Consider the following 8,332-nt stretch of genomic DNA (forward strand, 5'->3'; position numbering starts at 1 on the left):
CAAAAAAAAAAAAAAAATCAATTCACATTGCTTACATAAGACTTTGCTGTTTAATGGTTCACCTGACAAGTCATATTGAACAAAAAACAATCTGACCACACAAAAGTACCTTGTAATAATGCCATTGTCAGGGTTCATGTTATAAAAACCAGCATTCTAAAATCACATTCTTCTTACCCTGGTAAGAAAAAAAAGCCTTAAAATAGTGGCTACATCAGATCTGTTACCATCAGATCTGGACCAGTTATAATCCAGGATGCATGGGAGAGGTAAACACCAATTACCCTCTTGAAGAGAGCGGTCTTTCAAAATATGAAATCCATATCTGTGTTGTGTGCTCACAGTAATACTCTCATCACCATCAATTTCAGGCTCTTAGTATTTAATTCCACGACAATGTTTTAATCTGCAAGTTTTGATGATGAAGTTCTTAAAATATTTGATAAGAGTATCGTATATAGATATGTAGCAAAAATAAAACTTTCAAAAATAAATTATCGATAAATGAGTTTTGAACATTCAGTAGGATTGCGAGATGGCGCGTGCCGTCAAGCGTGACGACCCTGACGACTGACACCTCGTGACGGAAAGAGCATCAGCTCCCACAGTCGTCTTCCGCCCCGCGCCCACGCTCCACCGTCCGTGCATCCGCACAAGCACACACACTCACAAACGACACAAGTAAATAAATACAACAGAAGACAACTTTTAAAACTCTCAAGTAGATTAATAGTAAACTGAAGGCATGAGAAAGTTTCTGCCTGGCCAGAGAGAAAGGCCTCTGCGGACCTGGAAAGATTGTGTCTAGTTATCTTTCATAATAAATATTTATTTAAAACAAATAGCTTAGCTAGAGAAGACCTTTTATCAAGATAATCAACTTGGCATGGATAAAAAAATCTGCTATCCCTTTAATAAATATAACTTTACTAAAAGTATATTTTTCACAAGTTGTCTCTGGTATTCTGCTAAAAAAAAAAAAAGATCCTTCATTCTATAAAGCCTCTGCATTTCCTCCTCAATCAAAAATTGGTGTCCAAAATTTTCATCTATCTAGAGTTCTAGCAGGGAGAAAAACCACTGATTCTTGATAACTAGACGTGCATAGTGGGAATTTCATGATTTTTAGGTTTACTCTTGCAGTGTGCACCATTTGAATTATGAATAAAAATACGGTATAAATTAACATAGGCGAGAAGTAGATTGCTCTAGAAGGAAAAATATTTTCATTTTTACAGGACTTCTAAAAGAATAGTGCATCATTGCAAAAATGTTCTGCATGGCAGAGTTGTTCTTTTTTGCATGGTGACGCATCTTCGAGCCAAAGTTCTCCAGTCAGAATTAACCCTAGTCGGAGAAAATGAGAAGAATGTCTCTGAACAACAGAAAAAAAGGTTTATCGACTCCTTTATGAGAATCGCTTTAGAATAAGAAGGCACTTCTATACTGTGTGTGTTAACCTGTGGCTTTGATAGTAATTTATCGACATGTAGTTAACCCATAAAATTCAGCCATAACTATAGAATTCAGAATATTCATATTCGATGCAGCTGCCATCACCATGTAAGCCCAGAGCACCTTAATGCCTTCCCAGCCCCCAAATCCGTGAGATGTCACCTCTCATCCTCTTCCCCGAACACCTGCCACCACCTGTCTCCTTCCCTTCGCAACAGATTCATCTAGTCTAAATAGCTCATGCAAAAAGAGCCACACAATTGTGCATATAGTTTTTTAAAAAGGTGTTTTATTCATATTACCTAAAATATTTAATAGATTAATAATGATAGCAGAAAAGAAAACATGCTAATATTTAAAAAATCAGTGATATTATGAAATTAATACATCTATATTTCAGAAATAAAGAAGCATAATTTGACCTATTTCCTTCATCTAATCTTTGTATTTATAGCATCATAACAGTTTCAACAGAGATGTCTTAAACAGAATATACTTCATGTTGTTCTGAACCTACTTACGGTCTAGCCTTTCAAGACTGTAAACACTATCAGCGAGTTCATCATTTAAAGACAGGTTTCACTTAGCAAATGGAGCAGGGAGCATCATTCCTGGACAACTCACATTCTTAGATCAGCTGTCAACTAAGTCCAGTCACAGCCCAAAATTGATTTGAGCTTCTCTAGGCAAGAAGGAAATTACTGCGTAATCCACTGCACTCCCCAAAATATTCTGTTTAAGGAAAATGACTTTTAGGGCTTAACTCTTACGGTAACAGCCAGATTATTCAATTTTGCCAAAAAGAAATTGTGATGGTAGAGGCTAAAGATCTCAAAAATGGCCTTTCTGTTAACATTCTACAGTGTGGCAGACAGATAAACTGACCACAAAATTGGCATTCATATTTAATTCAGACAGCAAAAGATTTTTTTAAAAAGCGTCTTATTTTAGAGAAAAAAACATATACTCACAATTCGATGATGTTACTACGGGCTGTCCTTTTCCTCACAGAATGCGTACATAGGTTTAGCAACTGCGCTGACCTCCCAGCTGAGCAGAGCGGGCACTTTCCCTACTTATCAGAGGCTGGACGGGGACACTGCAATCCACTTAGGCTCCAGACACTCTGCAGAGCAACGCCGCAGCTCTATCTCACAGACAAACTTCCCACACAATCCTCTCTTGGGTCAAAACAGGGGCAATTACAGGCTGACATAAATCAAAATAGAACTGGACCATCAGGGACCAAGGCCTTTGAGACCTGCAGGTCCCGCTCTTCGGAGCTCCTTACTGTTTACTTAAGAAATGCTCTTTTCTTGGTCGAATTTGCTAATCTTCCACTTCAGGTATGAAGCACTGGGGCTTTAGAAACCAAGGAACACATGCAGAAATGGGGTGGGGTGCAGGAAGAGGTGGGGTCCACACTGATTGAAAATCCATTAACACAGGTACTGGGAAAGTCCAGCTTTCTTGTCTTGTGTCTTCTTCTCCCCACAGAAGAAGTTGCTAAACCAATCAAAAGTATGAATAATGATTTATAAACCAGTGCGATGCTCAATGTCTATATTACCCCCTGTGCTTCTCTTCTCTTCCATTAGGAAAGTGTAAGGAAATTAGAGAGCAGTGCTCGCTCGGGTTCTCACGGCTAATTAGTAACAGAGAGATGAGAGTCCACACAAATCCAAGCCAGATTTGTAAAAAACTTCACTACATAAACAAAGTGTGCTGGACACTAGGCTCACGGGCTCACCCCTCAAGGCATTCTTAAGGAGGAGAGGTTAAAGGCACTTCCGCTGTTAACCTCTGATTTGTTGGTCACGCGTCCTCTGACCTCACGACTTACCTGCTGTATCTGACTCGCTGCTTCTTTCTTAGTCCAGGTTCTGACTGTTTCCCCGCACACACTAAGTTCTTCTAGCGCCTGTTTCCACAGGGGAGACTTCATGAGGAGCGCCCACATGTGCTGCTTTTGTCTTGGTTTCGTTGTAAATTGAAACAGAGTCTCATACGGCCCAGGCTGGCCACCGAACTGGAACTCGCAACAGAACAGAGGATGACCTTGAACCTCTGACCCTCCCGTCTCCAGATCCCACACTCTGGAATTACCATCATTCAACACCATTCCCTGCTGTACCCACTTCTTTTTTAAAAAAAAAAAATATTTTTGGTGATTATTTGGGAATTTTACATAACGTACCCCATCACCCTTACTCCCCAGTCCCCCCAAAAAAACAAAAGATTTTTAAAAGTTCAATTTGTGCTGTCCATAGAGTCGCTGAAGCACTGTCAGACTCCTGGTGGCTTCATCCCACCCCTCCCACCCCCACATCCCCACCCCCGCCAGTAGCCACCTATGGTGGAAAACCACACTTCAGCATCCTTATCACAATTTTTAAGAGTTCTCTTTGATGACTTCCTATCTAGGGCGTTACTTTTGGGGGGGAAGGGGTTGTCACAAAAGCCTTCTATGTCTCTCTCATTTGATTCATTTGTGTTGATTGTAGAGTATTCCAGAAGGAGGGTCAAGCTGCTTACCAGAGTGAACACTCTTCTCTGTGTCCTCCTTCTGTGCCCCGCTAACCACAGCACACATGGCCACTCAGTGCTGAAGACAGGCAAGTGCTGGGCTCCCACCTGCCTGTGTCCCCAAGTCATCAGCCAGGTTCTCGCTATGATGGTGAACCTCTGTGAGGCTGATGTATTAAAATCACTGATTAACAGAGGTGGGAAAATCAGTGTGACCCACACAGGCAGGTGGAACAGGTGTAGAATGATCTGCCCCAGATTTAGGGTGTAGTCAAAAGACCTAGATATCTAACCGCGTGGTCTACTTCTGCCTTGACTGTATGGTTTCTTCATACTCACAAGCTCAAGAGCATCATGAACCCTGCAGAAGCAAAATGAAAACACAGAGGAGGGAAAATGCTGGACTTCTTTTCCCAGGGAAATAAAATATACATATAAATAAAATGCCTGTCAGAGACCAACTTCGACAAAAATACCACTTACCAGGGTAGGGGCTTGGGGATTGGAATAAGAAGACATGAGTGAAAAATAATAAAAACAGAATACTGGGGCTGGAGAGATGGCTCAGAGGTTAAGAGCATTGCCTGTTCTTCCAAAGGTCCTGAGTTCAATCCCCAGCAACCACATGGTGGCTCACAACCATCTGTAATGGGGTCTGGTGTCCTCTTCTGGCCTGCAGGCACACACACAGACAGAATATTGTATACATAATAAATAAATAAATATTTATAAAAAAAAAAACAGAATACTGAGTCTGTCACGTTTAATTTTCCGTACACTTTTATACCCCAATACAAAAAGGGAAGAAGACAAAAGACAGCCTTAACAGGATACAAAAGGCAACTAGAACAGTTATTTGCTTCAATACTTGAGACATCAATTCATTAAACCGTGGGAAAAGCATTCTGTTGTTTAGGCAGTGAACCCACCCTAGACCAAGTATCCTAAAGGCAGCCATTCCCTAGGTCAAACCACCTATTTCAAAAGATGTAAGACAGAATTTCCTGACCTTTGGTCAGGGTGGAGTGGATCTACCTGTGTGGGCCAGCTTAATGTCAAAAACACAAAGCAACTACACCCTACCTAGGTCAGGGTGTGTAGCCTCTCCAGTCAACGACTTTGAACCAGCTGAAACTCTCTGACTTTTTTTTTTTTTTTGGTTTTTCAAAACAGGGTTTCTCTGTGGCTTTAGAGCCTGTCCTGGAACTAGCTCTGTAGACCAGGCCTGCCTCTGCCTCCCGAGTGCTGGGATTAAAGGTGTGCGCCACCATCGCCCGGCAACTCTCTGACCTTTAAACAAGGTAGAAACAGGCTCAATTTTTGGACCTCCACAATGCCTCAATGGATAAAGCTTTTAAAAACTAGCAACCTAACATTCAAAAAAATAACGAACTTATAGTCCTTGGTTTGCTTTTAAAACAATGTCTAATTTCACAAATATTTATTTATATTTATTCGTTCCCATTTTGTTTGTTGTTTGCTGTAGACAAAGTCTAGGCTGTCCTTGAACTCATGATCTTTCTGTGTCAGCCTCACTGGTGCTAGGATTATATGTGAGCCTCACCACATTCAACAGGAACACTTCTTTGTTGAACAAAATTATTTTTTAAAAAGAACTTTAATTATTAATACAAAAACATAAGTATTAAATTCCAAATTATTTTATTTTGGTAATTCTCAATTTCAATCTCTACTGAGAAGAATTGTTTGTTTTTGTATGAAAGTAATACAAAGTAATTGTAATCGTCTGTCCTGTCCCTTTAAGAGACAAGCCCCACCTACCCACTCCCCATCTGCCTGCTAAGGCAGGCAGATTTTCCTTCCTGATTACAGCCCAAGTCTTTCCCTTTTCTTGAAGAGGTAACTGCTGCCATGACTCCCTTCCTCCACCCCCTCCTCCCTCCCTTCCTCCCTCTTTCCTACTCTCTCTCTCTCTTCTCTTTCCCCTTCTCCCTTTCCCTTCCCTTCCCTTCAATAACCCACTAAATAAATACCCACTTACTCTGCATGGTGTGCCTATCCATCAGTCTCTTACCTGCCAAGGCTACCACTCCTCATGCCGAGGTCTCTCACCCACCATGTGCCTCCATACCTGAGATCCGCTGCCCCTCGTGGCCCACAGCCCACTTGGGGGCTCACTGCCTGGCCCAGCTGCATTTGCTGACCACTGCTGCCACTTGGGGACCTGCAGCATTTTATTTAAATCATTACAACAAAGACACATGCCTGTTATCTCCTACCACTCAGAAGGTGAAGATGGTAGAAGTGCAAATTCAAAGACAGTCTTTAAATACATACATACATACATACATGGCTGGTGAGATGGTTCAGTTAGTAAAGGTGCATATTACCAAACCTGATGACCTAAGTTTTATCTCTGAGACTTACATGGCAGAGGGAGAACATTGACTCCCACAAGAAGCCCCTTTTTTTTTGTTGGTCCTGTGGAGCCATCACATGATGAACTTCATATACAGTCATACTTGGATGAATTCCTATTCGTATGCATGCATGCATACACACAGAAATAAGAATTAGTAAATGAAGCAGGGCAGTGGTGGTGCATGCCTTTTAACCCAGCCCTCGGGAGGCAGAAATAATCGGATCTCTGTGAGTCTGAGGCCAGCTGCCAGCCTGGTCTACAGAGCGAGTTCCAGGACAGGCTCCAAAGCTACAGAAAAACCCTGTCTCGGAAAAACAAAAGCAAAAACTAAACAAAGCAATATATATGGAAAGAATTTGGATGTAACAGCTGAAGGCATGGTTGGCACACAGCACCTGGGCCTGCTTCTCTGCGATTTCCTGTGACTTAAAATTTGCTCCTGACTCAATCCCTACACAGCAAGAAGGTATAGACCCAGTACCTCATGCTCTCTTATCGTATGTAACAAAGCTTGAGGTGAGCCCAAGCAGAGCCACGTCTGCAGATGTAAGTGGGACCCCAGGGCTCCTCTTCCCTGAGGTTTCCTGCAGGGATGGGGTGAGTATAGCACTGGAGCTAAGGCTCTAAGAGCCATCAGAGCCTGACTAGAAGTGAGCGGCTGAAGATTGGGCACCGGGACTGTTGGGAAATCAGTCCAAGGGAGCTCTTTTCTCTTTCTTTATTTTTTTCCAGAGACAGGGTTTCTCTGTAGCTTTGGAGCCTGTCCTGGAACTAGCTCTTGTAGACCAGACTGGCCTCAAACTCGCAGAGATCCGCCGGTCTCTGCCTTCTGAGTGCTGGGATTAAAGGTGTGCGCCACCACTGCCCTGCAGGAGCTCTTAATATCTAGTCCACCTGGGAAAGCTTGAGTAATCATACAGAGTAAAGTTATATTACCAGAGACTGCTTAAAATGGCAGGTTGGAGACACTGGGCACCAAAGCTGAAGAATCTCGAACAACACACGGCGGAAGCACACAGCTGTATGATGTGAGTGGTAAGAGAAGCCTCGGGAGTGTGACAGTCAAATGGGGATAGTTAGGGGCCAGGTGAAAAACAGGAACGCTGGGCTTTAAATTTGCATAAGGAACAACAAGCTTCGAGGGAAACAGGAGAGAAGAGGGTCCCTGCCACCATGCAAAAGGAGAGCCTTATGCAGCGTGCCAGCCCGTGCACACTGCAGGATGGCGTTTGAGTCTGTAATCCCAGCATGTAGGAGACTGAGACAAGAGGATGGCAAGTTGTGGTCTGGCTTAAGACAAAAGATCGTGTCTCGAAAAACAACAAGACATTAGTGATCTGTGCAGGAGACAGATGAGGACCCACACACACAATCACATACACACACACACACACAAAACATCCTGGCTTGCTCTGTGCTACAGTAGGCAACCATCATTAGAGAGTCTCTGAGAGTCAAACTGTGCCTGGCAGGCAACAGAAACCCCTGTGATTTTACATCCCCAAGCCCCAAAGGCCTCTACTCTCCGAGACTGGTGAAGTGATCATCCACCCTGAGAACCACCCTGCTTGTGTCTTGGACACAAAGTTACAGCCTTAGCTAAGTCCACACAGTGAGAAGCCATGAGGACACTGAAGAGGGAAGCTGAGGTGCCTTCAGCAGGAAACTGGTCCTCACCTCTGAGAAGGGAAGGGGGACACCGGTTGTGTGCATCCAAAACAGAGCCAAGAGAAGAAACTTTAGGCCTAGGGCAGCAGGCCGGCTGAGTGCCCAGGCCTCGCCTCACCCCTACTCCGGCTCTGCTTTATGCTGACTACAATCTACACTCTCAGGGTTCCAGGGACACTTGATGACATAAAGCTGCAGCTCGGGCATTTCTCACGCCCACACGCCCAGAGGCAGCACACCTCTGCCGCAAGCAGGTGCCCAACCCGCTAGTCCACAGGCTTAGTAGGCACAGACAGTTCG

At 43.4% G+C, this 8,332-nt stretch overlaps 1 protein-coding gene across 2 annotated transcripts in view; it reads right to left on the minus strand.

The window, feature by feature from the left end:
- The window catches only part of LOC126510866 (bile acid receptor-like), a 27,263-nt gene extending 23,758 nt beyond the window's left edge, over positions 1-3,505 (minus strand). The window contains exon 1 of one of the 2 annotated variants that reach the window (XM_050157580.1): positions 3,299-3,505. The gene's annotated coding sequence lies outside the window, so the exon portion shown is untranslated. Of the gene's footprint in view, positions 1-2,426; positions 2,589-3,298 lie in introns of those variants that run through there. The other variant, XM_050157579.1, reaches the window with a different exon arrangement.
- Positions 3,506-8,332: the final 4,827 nt, after the last annotated feature.

The sequence above is a fragment of the Alexandromys fortis genome, unplaced genomic scaffold, assembly GCF_014885135.2.
Source record: "Alexandromys fortis isolate MF-2015 unplaced genomic scaffold, M_Fortis_MF-2015_v1.1 scaffold_78, whole genome shotgun sequence".
In the NCBI taxonomy this organism is placed as follows: domain Eukaryota; kingdom Metazoa; phylum Chordata; class Mammalia; order Rodentia; family Cricetidae; genus Alexandromys; species Alexandromys fortis.